Below are 16,778 nucleotides of genomic sequence, written 5' to 3'. Positions count from 1 at the left end.
GATCATAAGCATAGGATTTTTAATGTGTATTACTACTTAATATACTAACAATAAGTCAGTTATTTGAGCTTTTTTTTTTTTAAGCAAATGCCACAGAATTTACTTTAGCTGCATGGCTTTAACGTGGCAATTAGCTTAAATGACGCCTCGTAAAATGTAAGTTCCTCAGGATACACGAATGCTTTCCCCTGCTATTTTTCCATTTCCTTCTTCCTCCCTCCAGTTTCCCCCTCCCATTTCCTCCTCCCGTTTTCCCATTTCTGTCATTTCCTGCCCAATGTTGTTACTGAAAGTGAAGAAAGTGCATTCCCATCAGATGAAAGAAGAACTCTGTTGTTTAAGCACCAAGGAAATACATCCTGCTTCTCCAGTACCATCTAGATCTTAGGCTGAAGAAAGCAGACTGTACAGATCAGTCATTAAATTAATAGGTACCGGTACTTTTCCCATGCATGAGGTAGGTAGGACTTTTCCTCCTAGTGCAGTTTCTTCACCAGATGAGACTTTTCTCTTCCCTCTGATTAGCAGTTTGCTCCCTCTATCTGTAACAGCTGATAAAGCAAAGGCAACAGCAGAGTCGGGTTTGAAAGCATTATGTAGGATCTTTAGATATGGCTATAGGGGAATAAATGATTGCTCTTGAGTTTGTAATGGTTAGAATTAAGTCACTAAGAACTGAAATGTCTGTGAACGTGACTTCATCTTCCTGAGCACTGTATGATCAAATTATTTCTAGCTTCTATAATTTCAGTCTTTGGCTATCTTGTGGAAAAAGCATGATTGCCTGACAAAAGTTCAAGTTTGGAATGCTAAGAAAAATTGTGGGGGAGTTCTCTACTGCTGTATGATAACAATAACACAATATGAGCATTTCTTTTTCCTTTTTGATGTACTTCTTTAAGTTCTTTTCCGGGGGAGGAAGTGAGGAAAGTTCACTTTCTCTTTCCTGCCTTCTACTCTCCAGTTTGTTTGGCTCATATGAAGTCTGTGTGGGCCAAATAGGGAAATCCACTGGCCTATCCGTTCATGCCAGGAATGAATACATCTGCCATTCTGCCTCTTGAAATAGTTCTTCTGCTTGTAGATTCCATACAGATGTTTCCAGGAAGGTCAATTTTTTCCTGCCTTCTTGTAGCCACCGCTGACGCAGCTTGGATTTGTGTCATCTAGACCGACTCTCTGTAAAGCATGTTCCCTAGAAGCAGGTTACACAGTAAAGTTTCCAGGTGGATTTTGAGTATCCCCACAGGAGGAGATTCTACAACCTTTCTGGGCAGTCTGCTCCCATGTTCTGTCACCCTCACAGTAAAGTTCTTCCTTGTATTTGTATGGAACTTCCTATATTCCTGTTTGTGCCCATTGCCCCTCGTTCTGTCACTGGGAACAGTTGAAAAGAACCTGTCCTCACCTACTTAACACCCACACTCTAGATTTATGAGCATTGATAACATCCCATCTCAGCCTTCTCTTCTCCGTGCCTGAACAGTTCCAGATCTCTCAGCCTTTCTTTCCTCATAAGAAAGATGCTCCAGGCTCCTAACCATCTCTGTGGCCCTCCTCTGGGCTGTCTCTAGAATTTCCTTGTCTTTCTTGAACTGAGGAGCTCAGAACTGGACACGGTACTCCAGATGTGGCCTTTCCAGGGCAGAGTACATGGGAGGAGAACCTATGTTGGCCTTCTGGTTGTAGTTTTTTAATGTACCCCAGGATATCATTGTCCTTCTTGGCCACAAGGACACACTGCTGCTCATCACCAACCTGTTGTTCACCAGGATGTCCAGGTCCTTCTCTGCAGAGCTGCTTTCCAGCAGGTCAGCCCTTAACCTGTGGTGATGCATGTGGTTATTGCTCTCTGGGTGTAGGACTCTACGCTTGCCCTTGTGGAATCTCATAATGTTCTTCTCTGCCCAACTCTCCAGTCTGTACAAGTCTTGCTGAATTGGCAGCACAACCTTCTGGTGTGTCAGCCACTCCTTCCAGTTTTGTACCATCAACAAACTTGCTGAGGGTGCGCTCTATCCCTTCATCCAGGTCACTGATGTAGATGTTAAAGAAGATAGGACCTAGTATCAACCCCTTGGGAATGCTGATAGCTATCGGCCTTCAACCAGACTCTGCACTGCTGATCAGAGCCCTCTGAGGTCTACCAGTCATCCAGTTCTCAATTTACCTCACTGTCCAGTCATCTATCTTGTGCTTCTTATGATTTTTCTCATTCTAATGTGGAAAAAGAAACAAATATGAAGCAGGAGTTATGGTTTGTATTAAGAAAAGGGAAGATCTTTAAAACAAATTCTGAGATTTTTCCCATATTCAACCAAAATATTTTTGAAGTGCACACATAAAAATAATTTATGAAATATTCATCAAAAGCAAGTGACATTAAAACTGAGCAGTTTCCTAATTATTTCTTACAGTGTCAATGGAAAAGCAAGTGTGAACTTAAGTCATGTGTAAGTAAGATGGCATTACCTTATGAGCATATGCAGACAGGTGTTGCTGGCCTGCAGTGTAGAATTAGGCCTGACTGAACAATATCCTACAGTACAATGAACAAATTGAAAAGTTGAATAGCTGAGAGAAACAAATGTCTTTAATAGCTTTCTTGTAGTGATGTACTTGGGATCATAAGGCTTTTCCTGTAAAATGAATGCCATTTTTAAGTTCCATAAACTTCTTTGAAGAAGCATGTGGATTTTTCTTTGGCTGTAGTGTAATATGTAGACATCCTTATCAGTTTTTCAAGGAATGATCCTGTATTGTGTCTTATTGTTTCCAGTTTGACAGAACAGAAGTCGTAAATCTTCAGCGCAAGGGAATACATTTTGCTAGATATAGGTATTTCATCACGGGAAGGGCACCGCTTTTATCACGAGGCTATTTGAATTAATGATTTGATTTTGTCCAAAGCTGGCTGTTTAAAGCAACTGGTCTGTATCTGAACACAGAGCAGTTTTTGATGAACAGACAGATTAACTACATCACGTTATGAAAGTACCCATTTGTGACTAATAGCAATTATCAGAGTTACACTGCCTTTGTTCTACTTTCCTTATCCTCAGAACTAATCGTTCTTGCCCCACAGTTTCATATTGTATCTTTGGTAACATTTTCTGTGAGAGAATAATGGCAAGAAAAACGTTGTGAGGAATAAGGGAGCTCTTTGTTACACAGAGGAATGACGAAGGCTCCCACTCGCCACGTGGAGGAGCTCGAGTATCAGGTTAGGAAATGTCGGCGCTGCCTGGAAGGCCAGAGGGGACTGGAAAAGATACTGCTCGTTTTGTTCTTGGGTCTGTGGATGAGGTTGCTGTGGCTCTGCGGCAGTTATGGTAAAAGCATCATTTGGTCCGTGTTAGAGGTAGCGCACGTTACAGTTGGACTGTCATATAGATCTCAAAGATCTGAAAGCTACTTGAGATGGTGCAAGCTGTGGTTTCTCTGAACTGCTGCTGCTTTGCAACTCTCTGTATTTGTCTCCACTGCTCCTCCACCTTTTACAGCATGTAAGACTAATTAAGGGGAAAGAAAATATTTCAAGTTGCTGATAAAGTGATTTTTACCTTACTGTATAATTGTGTGCCTTATATTTAAGTCATGGTGGTTCAGACACAGCAGGATCTGGGAGCTGTGTGGAAAGGTCATTGACCTTGCAACTATTTTCAGTTCCTTTCTACTGGGAGGTTTTGACTCCAGGGCTCTGTTAGCAGAGCAGTGAGAACTCCCAAATTAGCTTCAAGGATATTGACTGCCTTTAGTAACCAACATCAGTCCTCTAGTGACTATTAGGGCAATCCTTTGCCTTAGGGAGACGCCTGAGGGATGGGGGCTGCCTCTGCCCTGGTCAGACCAGCTAGCCCATTGTGGTGTGTAATGGCTGGGTAAAGGGTCTCTTTTCCCTCCTCCTTCCTCCCTGTAGACCAGTCAGTGTTTCTGAATTTGGAAGCATCACTACTTATTCTCTTCCTCAGAAATTTGACATGGTGCGAACGTTGCAGGAGGGAGGTGAGAGGGGTTAGAACCCCTCTGCAGTTTGTTTTGTATAGCCTGCTGGCTCTGTGAATGTGTAGGAAATGTACATGTTCTTTTGATTAAAATAACTAGCATTTGTATTAAGATATGGCAGTAAGACATAGTAATGTTTACTGTCCAAGAAAATCCTAGTTCCAGAGATCTGGAATGTTAGAGACCTTAGTTTATGCTGGTGGATCCTCTTACCAAAATCTGATGTGATTCAAGTGTGAAGCTGAGCAAAGAGGGGACATTATTTCACTTGGTAGGAATTCGGACTGGTGAAATTGCATGCAGAATAGGAGAGAGGAGACTTTGGCGAGGGAACTGTCTTTTGCCTCTGCTTCCTGGCAGCTTTATCTAACTATATATATATATATATATATATATATATATATAAAGAAAGCTTTCCCAATATAGCTATCCTGTATTAAATATAAGAACTTCATAAAACCCTTCTCTCTTTGCTTAAATCATTTAAACAGCCTATAAAGAGTCTCGGGTCAAAGAATTAATCTTCAGTTCCATAGTGAAAGTCTTGAAATATGGTAATTCGTGAGGGATCTTGTGAAAGAGTAGAGTTTTACCAACCTTCTGAGCAACTCATCACTGACACCACTTTGTGATAAATAGTATTGTGCTAAAGACCTGTGGATGTGCTTTGTAGAGAAAAACAGTGATCTCTTGGGATCAGTAAAATGGTACCACAGATAAGAGTGTTAATATTTGTTCTATACCAGACACAATCCATCTCAAGCAGTTGATCTCTACTGAAATCACTACTATAGGGTCATGTAATACCTTTCAGTTCTTTACACTTGACTTATGCCTTGCTTCTGCATGCTGTATAGAACTGTTGTATGTAACAGCCATTGAACTTGTGGCTGTTAAAAGCTGTATTTTTGTTTCTGGAAGGATTTGCAAGGCTATATATATCTATGTATACATTGAATTAGCTTTTGTAAAGGTTTTCATGATCCTCAGAGGAGAGCATGAATGCAAGCCTTTCCATCTTACTATTCTGTATCTGAAGTTCTCTCCCCAAGCCATCATTCCTTGGGCGCCAAGCGGTGCTGAACAAAGGCTGAGAAATCCAAGAAAACTGGCTGCCCTACTTGCCTGCTGCAAGTCTTGGACTTGAGCTGTTTCAGCATCTCAGAGACAAGTGCTGCAAGAATGTCTACCTGTAAATACTGTGTTGCCAATCTGCTGTCTATTGGGGTGTGCTTGTGGTTGCTATGTTGTGCAGCAAAGGGCTCTGTTTGAATTTGGAAACATGCAAGAAAAAAAGAAGGCTCTGCCTCTTTATTTCCTTGAATAGATAAATACATTTTGGAGATATATATGTGTGTGTATACATATATATACACATATACATATACACGTATATATGTATGTATATACATATTATCCCCTTCCATCCTCTTTTATGGCAATTCTACACATTCTACAAATTCACATTCTACAAATTAGTTGTTACTAATATTTGAAATATTTGCTATTTCAATGGTAAAGATAATTGGAAGCAACCTACACTGCTCAAGGAAAAGAAATGCTGGAAGTGAGGGTTTCTGTGATGGTAGTTCTTTATACTTCTATGGTGAGGTGATTCTCTGGGCGGAAACAGCTGCAAAGCTGGAATGGCCATGAACCTGATAGCCAATATAATATTTCACCAAAAGATGCCATGTAGTTGATTCCTGCAGGCCCCTTATCTCCCATGCTGATCCCTGCCTAAATTTGGGGAAGGGGGCGGGGGGGGAGGTGGTAGTCAATATTTGAAAATCGAAGAGAACTGTTTCATGTTTCATATAGCTATATGGTTTAAATATAGATCAAATTCTTAATAACTGACCTGTCTTTTCAGAGGTGATTGGGATAAATTAGACTTTTCCAAACAAAGCTATTTTCTCAATGCCTCAAATCCATGGACCAATAATAGTAATAATAATAATACAGAACTTAATTTTATTTTAATTGCATGTTCCTGTTGTGCTCCTGTACCTAACAGACCTCTTAGTGTCAGTTAAAGTATGTAGTTGCAGAATAAAAAGGAATGAAAAAAATCTCTCCAAATTTGTAAAGCATATGATGTGAGGTTTTGAGAAGCTATTCTGATATCTCCTGGGCTAGACGAGGTATGCATGATTAGGATATTTATAATCACTGATGAGAAGTGGGAATAATAATATTCAGTGCTGCAGTGTTCTTCAACTTCTCTACAGGTTGAAATGCTTATTACAGCAGTTGTAGCATGTGGAGACCTAATAAAATGCATAAGGTTCATTGTGGGAAGAAATGGGTTTAAAAGAACAGTCTACAATTTTTCTCTTTGTCTGGAAATGAAATCTCTTTGTTCTCAGATTTAAATCCTACTTTGACAAAATGCCTTAGGGAAGCCACCTTTCAAGGTACGTCCTCTGTCTTCTTCTAATGTTAATGTGTACTTAGAAAACATTAAGAAAACTAATGTGGAGGATTTTCGTTAATACCACACTCATTTTCTTCTCTAATGGCCGAATGACTTTGCATTAAACCTATACATCTTCACTTCAAATACAGGCGTCCTTTCTTTAAGTTTCTCAAAGTGAAAGTATTTGCACTTTTCTAGCATGTGCTTAATTTTCAAGTGTTTCAGCTGAAACAGCTTTGAAATGCTGTTTCAGGCTATAACACTCCAAGCAACCAAGCACAGAGCCCAGCTGCAAGGGACAGTGGGTGGGAGCCGCTGAAGGCTTGTTCTAGTGGGGAAAGAAGCAAACCTTCACAGAGCCAGCAGGGAGGTCAGGAGATGGGAAGCTTTTCAAAGTTTTCTTGCCTCCTTCCAGCCATCCCCAAGCACCTGCTTTTTGAAGAATTGTCTTTCGCTGAGATTTTTTTTCAAAGCCCTGTCTGCATGACTCTTTTCAGTATAAGAGTTTTCAAGAAAAACATTATTGTAGTCTGAGAGATATGCCAAAATTAGGAGTTAACAATGCGGTATTATGGATGTTAGGACTGTGCTCTTCAAATGTTTCCAGTAAGCCCTTGTTCAGTTGGCTTTAGTTTCCATATAATTCCATTCTGCAGAAATCCATCTTCTTATCCCTTTGATTCTCTGTCAAAATCTTTCCCTCTCTGTCTCTTCTGCATGTTGTCTCTGAGGATTTAGTCATGCAAGATGTTGAATGTTCTGGATATAATTAGAAGCATAAAAAATTCTATGCGTCGTCTATTGCTCACGTTGACTTATTTCCAAACACCAAGCACTTCACAGGCACATGAAGTAAAGATGCTATTCCTTTAATATAGAGAATATCTTCATCGTACGTTCCTTCAGATTTCCAATGGAAATGTTTTTGTAGTTTTGTTTGTTTTGCTTCAAATGAACGTGTGAATAGGAACTTACTCCTTCGTGGGAAGCATTGGAAATAATTTTCAGTATTTCTGTGTCTACAACTTCTATAAGAAGTGAATCATAAATTCCTTCTCTAATATTGTGTGCTATGTAGTATTGGTATATCACAGGGATAATTTTATAACTGGAGGGCTCAGGTTGTAAAATGTGTCTTTGCTCTTAATCTTTAGCAGTTTGTCCTGATTCACCTCATAGCAGCATTTCTGATTTCTTCCTGAGTATGCTTTAAGAGTAAGTTGTGTGGTACTTGATACTTACATTTACTCATGTACCTTGAACAAATAAGATTATTCTATGCTTTTTAATTGCTTTTTTAATATGCTGAGGATCTTAACAGTTTTTTTTTCTGCTCATCAACACAACTAATTTTGACTCAAAACAGATGCTCTCTTGAAGGAATGGGTATATGTGTGTGTGCGTGTTTTTGCAAGCCCAAATTCTCTGCCCTTTAATTAAGTACATTCTGTGACCTGAATTAAGAAAACAAGGTTTGCACAGGAAAAAAAACTTCTCATAATGCAAGTTAGTTCAGGTATAGAGTGCATCTTGGGGAATGTCCGTTTATGGTTAGTCCTGAGGATGTAGAGCTTCTTGGTGGTCTCTCCTCATGCCTTCAAAGCATAATGCATCTCATTGTTTACATCATCTTAAATCTGTATAACATGTAAATCTATGTGTTAAAATTTGTATTCTTTTCCATATATGAAAGAGAAGGTAGCGTTCATTTGCAAGAGCTTTGTATGCATTTGTCTATCAGGCAATTGTAATGCTTCTCAAGGAGCATCTCTTTTGTAATTGTAATGCAGGACTTGCACTTCTCAGGCTTCTTACGTATAATCTTTTAAACTGCAGAAACAATTCTACTCTTGATACTAAGACTTCAACAAAGATGAGTCATGTTTATGACACTGGGCATAGTTAAACTACTTATGCATTACATCTGTTTAAACTGATGTAGGTAAAATAGGCAGTTACTGAAGACAGCTTGTAAATCTGGCATTCATTCAAAGCCTAAAGCAGTTAGTGCCAGTGCAGAGTCATGGGCCAAATTCTAAAGTAATCTGTTTATGCCAAGTCTTTCTTAATGTTCTTGCAGGGCTTAGTGGTAATAGAAAAGAAAAAGATAGTGATATCTCATCTGGGAATGATTCTATTATGTAAAATGATCAGAAATTATACAGAAAAATCTACTGTGTGAGCAGGAGTGGCCCCTAGAGAATTTTTTTCTCTTACATCTTGAAAAACATAGCTTTCTTGCCACTGACAAGACTTTACATTATACAGCTGGTTCAGAAAAGCTTGGCGTTTATCTTATTTTTATTCTTTTTGACTTCAGTGACACAATTTTGCCATTGAGCAGGGGTTAAGTTAGCATAGTGCTGAATATTTTTTACAATTTCAGTTTTTTTCAAGCTAGTGGTTTCCTGAATTTGCAAATAAGTGTTTGCTTGCCACACAGAGATTATACATTTCAGACTCGCTCTAGCATATTATCGAGCCATACAAAATTTCAAAAATTTGGAGAAAAGTCTCTACAGTTTTTTTTTTTTTGGTGTTACTATTTTCTTTTTCCCCAGCAAAGTTTCCTACATCTTTGCTTGTGATTTTAAATAGAGGACAGGCAGTCCTGAAAGATCTAAAATTATCAGATGTATGGTAAAGAGAATCTAGTAAATTTATTGACACAGTGCAAGTTAGCTAAGGTAGACAGTGTGCCAGGGAATGCCTGTTTTATGGTTAGTTCTGTGGATGTGTAGTCTTCCAGCTGTCTTACTTAGCATTTTAAATCCAGAGAATAGTGATGGAATGGACTTTTTTTTGTTTTGAAGTCACTGAACTAAGCAGATGGCTGTGATCTCAAGTTTTGGTTGGATTCCTCTGAGTAACTGGGTATTCAGTTGAGCTTGGAGTTTCTGTATTTGGCCAATTAAAGCTATGTTTTAGTGTTAACCTATGGTAAGCCTGTTAGATTGCTGGGCACAAGTCATGCTTCTAAGCCGTAACCCTACATTAGAGATATTCTAACTTTCAAGAAAATTTTGGGACAGGAATCTAAGCATTTACATATTTTATGAGGAAGCTGACACGGCATGAGACATGAAGGTGTAAGGATATCTCTTTTAAAGCCATTAAATCTTTTTTTGGCAACCACATATATGCTGTTGGCAGCAAACAATTGTTCTGGGCTCTTTGGGTTTTGTCTGTTGTTCCGCTGCTGAGGATCTGTTTGGGGATGTGTGAGAGGATGTTTTCTGAAGGGAACCAGCCCTCAGCTGAGAGGATTGTGATTCCCTGGAGATAATACTCAGTGGGATGGTGGTGTTATTTAACTTGCTTTGACTGAATCAACACTATAAAGGCCATGTCAAACAGGAAGATTGGCACAAAATAAACTAGAGTGTGAATTTACAGTGTGCTAATTACTCTGCTTTAATTGCCCTTTTGCATATTCATAGTGCATATTAATTGTGCCCAGTACCTTAATTTTCTTTGGAAGCAGGATAATCCACCTTGTTAGAAGACATCCTTAATTTCCATGTAAACAGCAGCTGTTTTGGGTTTATTTCTTGCCCTGGGTCCATGGTTTTTAAGATTATCCTAAGTATAATGTTGTTCAGAAGTATTTGTAAGAAGTCAGTGTAGCCAAGAGAAGACAACTTAGCCAAGGCCTGGTCTAGCGAAAGAGGCATTCAGGACTAAGACACCTGCAGCTGAGAGAAAGAGGTTGACAGTGTTTGGGGTCAATGATCAGGAGCAGGAAAGCACATGGCTACTGGTAGCTGACCCAGACACATAAGTACGCCATGTGCAAACTTACTGTGCATAAACTGTGCCACATGAGAAAGTCTTGAATGACCAAAGAAAAAAGCTGTACACAGATAAACTGTTTAGAGCATCATTCATCCAGACTGTAAATTAAGAGATCTGTTTTTGCATCTTTAAAAAGCAAAAAGAAACAAAATTTTCTCAATTTCTCTTACGTCTCCAAGTGACACCAGTACACCGTCAACTAAATCTATATAAATGAATACTGACTCCATTGCTTCCTCAAATAGCTGTGGCAGAATTGAATGTTTTTTTTTCAGTGGTGTTTTATTCAGATTTACCAGCTGGAAAGAGTAGGAGAAGGTGTGGATCCAAATATGTAATTGTTCCATACATGATCAATGACTTCTAGGCTTGGATCTTTGTTCTGTACATGGCTCCTGCATGTATAGGGCTGCCTGTGCTTTCATTATCTGTTTCGTCTCCTTTTGTGAGTTCAGATGATGGGTGAATGGACATTCACTAAGTATTGAACTCGTTGTGTCCTCAGGTGGAACTGCTGCAATTTGATAGAAAGTCTTATTTGCTTTTTTTGGAGATGAGGTAATCTAGGAGTGCCAATGTCTGTTTATATATCAGGTTTAAAAAAAAAAAAAAAAGACTAAAACAAAAAAAGATAGAGTCTGTAAGATCTGATATTGTTCTCTTTTCCCAGCATCTTGCAATAAATGCTATACAAAATCCATCAAGTGAAGCACAAGTATAGCTTTGCTATGCTATTACAGAGCAAGTACTTTCAAAAGCATCCATTGGAGGACACTAGCACCCAACAAATTACAGGTAATACAGTGATTCTAAAAACATATATGAAAAATAAAATTATTTCCACATTTCTCTTTCAAAGAAGAAAAGTGAAAGTAGAACACTGTTTTGTTTACATATCAGAGCCTGAAAACTGTTTATTACCTGACTTTCTTTTTTCTATGTCATGTCTTCTAAACCTTTGTTACTGCTTTGCTTTTGTTTCTGGAACTGATGGGAGCTACTCGTTCTCTAGTTGTTTGTATTACTTTGTGTTCTAATTTTAAGCGTTATCCAGATGGGCTTGAGTTTCCAGCTTCCTTGCTCTATTTTTTTAATGTATATTTTCATTTTTTTAATCACTTGGAAGCATTATATTAGGTTTTGTATAAAATATCTTAAACAGTTACTATCCTTGCATCTGCTTGTTTATATCTCTCAGCAAAAGTTTAATGAGTGGCCAGCCACTAGTAATACACCTGAGTTCTAACTGAAATAAATGAGACAGTGCTGGATTACATGTCTTTGACTCAATATGCTTTTCTGTGAATGAAAACAAGTCTTAAGGGTTTGATTGAATGTAAGACAAATAAAATGTCATCTGCTCTCTTAGTGACAGCCTTCCAGTCTTTTCTGATCACTTCTAGGGCGCTCAAAATGGCAGCTGTTAAATGATTTTCCTCCTCTGCCGTTCAGAGGGTGGAGGTAGAAGATAAATGTGTTGTGTGAAAACTGTTTTTTTTTTTTTTAAATCTTTTTTTTAGCTTGAGTGTTCTTTACAGCTCTGCCCATTTCTGCCATTTTTATTATTCACACCTGTGGAGAAAACTGAGGTTTAGACTACAGCTTCCATGCCAGTCCATCTTCTCAATTTGAACAAATTTTAACTCTGTTCTTGAAAATCACTGGTAGCAGGATGTGAAATCTTGAGATTTTTTTTCTTGCACCTTTCCCCTAAACATTATTATTTATGTCTTGCTTCGTATAGGAATTCCTTGTTGAGGATATTTTGAAATACTAATGCATAAATAAAGGTTCAGTGAGGGGTTGTAGAAGAAAGATAGGAGTTGTGCACAGGATAGCATATGCTATCTGGTCTCACTACTCTCATAACTTTGTGGTCTATTTGCTGTCATGCTTTTGTTTTCTTGTTTTGAGTAAAGCTAGCTAGTGTTTCCATTTTTATAGTCATTTCATTAAATTGTGCGTGAAGGATTTATCTGGTGGTTTATAATGTAATTGTAGTTTCCAAAGAGGAAGATATTATATTAAATACTACCTATGAATAATTCAGTTGAACTGGACTCGTTGCTCCTTAGTTTTACATGTGGTCACGGTTTAGAGTGATAAGTATGTTTACGCTTCAGTGACCTTTATACAACTGTACATTTATTTCCTAGTTTAGCTTAAAGGGCAAGCTAAATCTTTGCAAAGTTCACAAATCCTTGTAGGTACACACATAAGGAAAACATGATCACTCATGACATTTCCATCTTTTTGCACAAAAATTTAACTGTGAATCACAAACTTCAGTATTTTGTCCTTCCATTTCTCTGTTACACCGCATGCAGAATCTACCTCTCTGCTTATGCTTGTGTGCAAAACACACCTGCTGATTTTGTTTCAAATTATAACATAATGGTGAAATTATGGTAGGTGGATATTCTGTTTAGAAAGTGGCTTCTCCTGATGCCGACTTTAGACATCAAAGTGTTTAATATTAGATAGGATCAGAAAACAAGTCTGTTAAATAAGGACTGGTACTGTTTAATAAAAGCCATTGTTGCTATTTAATTCTAGGGAGTGCCATCTTCTGTAATCTTACATAGCTGCCTGTAGGGAAAACCATTTGTCAGGAACAACTTTGAGCTATTTTTGCTGTGCAGAGGAGAAAGGTGAATGGACAGCCTTTGTGATTTTTTTTTTTTTCAGCTTGCACATGTGCAGGAGCAAAATCCCTAAGATTTAACCTATAGTTCTGCCCATAAGGCAGACAGCTCCCTTGCTAATCACATCAAGTATTGTCTTTCCCCTCTGATTGCTTTGCTGGCTTCCTTGGCTGTAAGTGCTGTTTATCATGGTTTATAAAGCTCAGCCTTGTATTTAAGGGTAAATTTAACACTTAGGAAGAATTTTGGATTGAATAATACCAAACTGAAGCTTAAAGAATCTGAAAGAATTATGTTAGTGCTTAGACATCCCTGTAAGTTTTTCTAATTTTTGATATCTGAGGTAAAGGAACACAGCATGTTTTCAAGTATACGTGACTGCTTCCTTCAAGGAGTTACTTTGACAATTAAAGCCAATGTTGCTTAATACCATTTTTTTTTTTTTAATGGCTACCTCTACTTCAGTTCCTGCTCATCTGCAGTTCATCAAATCTGCAAAGTCTTTTGTACTTTAGAGTTCACAGATGGAATTGAATTCTGCTTTTACGTCAGTGATAAATTGCTAATGAATCCTACATAGGCAGTCTGAAGAGAAATGGCGACCATCTTAGACTTTCCACTTCTAGGCATGAATATTAATATTCAGTATGATCAAGGATTTCAGTTAAAGACTATTTGATTTTAGTTTGTCTGAAAACTGTCCCTATATTTGTGTTCAATATTGTCATTGGTTTGAATCTTTTCTTAACTAGATTATATGCTGCTCTCAAATTTCTCCTGCTTATGAGCCACGGGTTCCTTACACAAATGCTTTATTAAAAACAGATGTCATTAAATCTAACAGAAGAGACTTACTGTCACTTGCAAAATATCAGGTGGGTTACCAGATCTAGGCTTGTTACTCTAGGACAATAAATTGGAGGACAATAGATAGGAGCCTGCATACATAAGACAGGAGTTTTGTTTCATTGTAGCTTTTAACAAATTACAGAAGTCACACATTTAAAGGTATCCTTGGAAAACTAGAGTGTAGTTTGAGCACGTAGAATGAATTAGCTATCTGAGCTTTATCTGTGGGCTCTCAAATAATTTCCATCAAGCTTTGCTCTGGGGAAGGGATTCCCTGCCACCCAGCCCTGAGCTTTGGGTAGTGTCTCCGTGATGGAGCTGGCTGCAGTCTGTGAACTCTCAGTGTAAAAACTTGCTGATTCTAGGTTAGGGTTTAGGCATGTTAGATTACATAACTGCATTTGGGCAAAGCCTGGGGACTGACATAATGCCAGCAACATGAGGTGACTCTGAGTAAATCAAGGTAATACTCACAGTCAGGTACCAAAGAAGTGTGCCACAGGGGAATGTAGCATAAAGGACTTCCTGCCCTCTGAGCACAGCGTAGAGAGTTTTACCATTTTAATGTTGCTCTTTGTGATTTGATGTATTAGAGATTCACTTTGACAGGGCTATCGGATAAGATCACATCACTTCAGTGATATTGGAAGCTAAGAGCTTTATTTTTCTGTGGCTGTCATTTCCGAAGAGAGACAAAGCAGAAGTTAACTTCTGTTTATCTTTTATTTCTTTATCCTTTTAAAATACAATAGTGCTCTCAAATATTATTCCACAGATCTATTTTAGAAAAATGGATCTCTTTGAGCTTATTTTTCTCTGTAAAGAAAATCTGTGTAAAGTAATAAAATCTTCATAATTTCATGTTGAAATATGTAAGGTAAGGAGAAAAACATTGTGAAACTGAGACAGTAATATCACTCCATATTTGCTACGTATGTGGTTTCTATTTTATACTGGTACAAACACACCCTTAGTCAATCAGATAGTAACAGCTGCGAACTGTATAAAAAACCAAACCAAAACAAAAAACCCGCAAAGGAAACAGCCCCAAACACACAGAAACACTCTCAGGTAGATTTTCCTATTTTTTACTAATTCTTCAAGAATGACAAGTTAATACATCCAATCCATACTCAAAAAAGCCATGTGTTCACATGAAATTAGAAGTAGTATTTTTCTGCCTAAACATGCCGAGTGGAATTCTGAGATTTTGGATTTGCAGAAGCAGCCTCACATGAGGGGAGGGCAAGGAGACAAAGTTTATAAGATGTTCTAGAACAAGTAAAGGACAGAGCTCCAGCTTGTGAAAACACATTCTGTTCTGATTGGGCATTAAGTCAATTTTAATGGTCCCTGCAATCTCTTCAGACAAGTCTCAAGTGACCAAGTAGGTACCCAAATGCTCTTCGTGTAAAATGCAACCTATGTGCCACTCTTAACCCAGTCATCATTCTGGCTGATAGGTCTGTACTGTCCCCTGGTTAAAAGTGACCTACTTCTGTCCAAGTTCCTGCTCCTCTGCAGCTCTCTGTCTGTCCTTGGCTACTCAGCATGTTCTTCCTACCTCCCTTTGCCTATAAGATTTGCAAATAGTACTTCCCTATTTAACAGTGTCTTGTGTCAAAATATATTACTTTTACCTGACATGACTGACTAGCATGGAAAGGGGACTTAGAATTGTCCAAACAATGAAAAATATTATGATTTGCATCATAAGAATTGAAGATGAGAAAGATCTCTTGAATTCAACTTCTGTTCTTCTAACAATGCTATCATACAATCAGGAGATTGAGAACCATTGAAATCAGTCCTTTCTGTCCTTTACTCCCTCCAGTAAGTTAATTGTTGTACTGACTGAAAAGCACGCTTTGTATCTTTTACCCCAAATTTATTTTCAGCTAGTTTTTTGCTTACTTGTTCTTATGCCATCTTGAACTTAGACAAATAATTGATCTTGGTGTTTGTTTCATAAGACATATGCTTATGGATTCTACAGTATACTTAGTGTGAGGTGAGATGTGCAGTTGGGTTGAGCCACAGTGAGGAGGGCCTGATGATTGAAAAGAGGGATTTCAGTTGACCTACCAAGGCCTTATATCTGTTCCCCCTGAGCAGGAATAACAGAAAAACAAACAGTCTCCTGGGGAATATAGCAGTTCTTCTCTTCTGGGACAGGAACCTGGACCTGGAGCATTAACTGTTTAACTCTCAGTGCACTACATGATGTAATGATATGGAATACCAATAACCAAAAATCATAAAACCTTGACAAGCCAGACTGTTGTAGTCAATGGATCTATGTCCATGTGGAGGCCAGTGATGAGTCTACCTTGGGATTGGTGCTTTTCAACATCTTTAACATAGACAGTGGGATTGAGTGTAAGTTTGCTGATGACACCAAGCTGAGTGGTGCAGCTGATACAGTAGAAGGAAGGGATGCCATCCAGATGGGACCGGACAGGATCACAAAGTGAGCCTATGTGAACCTAGTAAAGTTCAACAAGGCCAAGTGCAAGATGTTGAGCTTGGGTTGGGGCAATCTCAGATATGTGTACAGATGAAAAATTCACTGAGAGAAGCCCTGCAGAGAAGGACTTAGGAGTCCTGATGGATGAAAGGCTGGGCATGAGCCAGTAGTGTGTGATTGTGTGAAAGAGGGAATCGTTTTGAACTGTAAGAATGGAGGTTTAGATTAGATGTTAGGGGGAATTTTTTACTTGGAGCATGGTGGGGTGCTAGAACAAATTGCCCAGAGAAGTGGATGTCTCATCCCTGAAGATGAGTCTTGGCCTGAAGGTGGCCAAGTTGGATGGAGCCCTGGGGAGCCTGATTTAGTGACTGACAACCCTGCCCATGGCAGGAGGACTGGAACTAAATGATCTTTAAGGTCACTACTAACCCAAGCCATTCGATGATTGAGACTGGATTTTTAAGTAACACCATGCATAGTCTTATCTTTACTGCAGGATGGTTGTCTGTAGTCTGAGTGGCTTGGAAGTAATTATTCTGGATTTACCTGTCACTCCTTTCTTATAAGCAATTCCTTACTGCTGTCAAATATATTT

This window comes from Gallus gallus, chromosome 2 (assembly GCF_016699485.2).
Source record: "Gallus gallus isolate bGalGal1 chromosome 2, bGalGal1.mat.broiler.GRCg7b, whole genome shotgun sequence".
NCBI lineage: Eukaryota > Metazoa > Chordata > Aves > Galliformes > Phasianidae > Gallus > Gallus gallus.
This window is presented reverse-complemented; position numbering follows the sequence as displayed.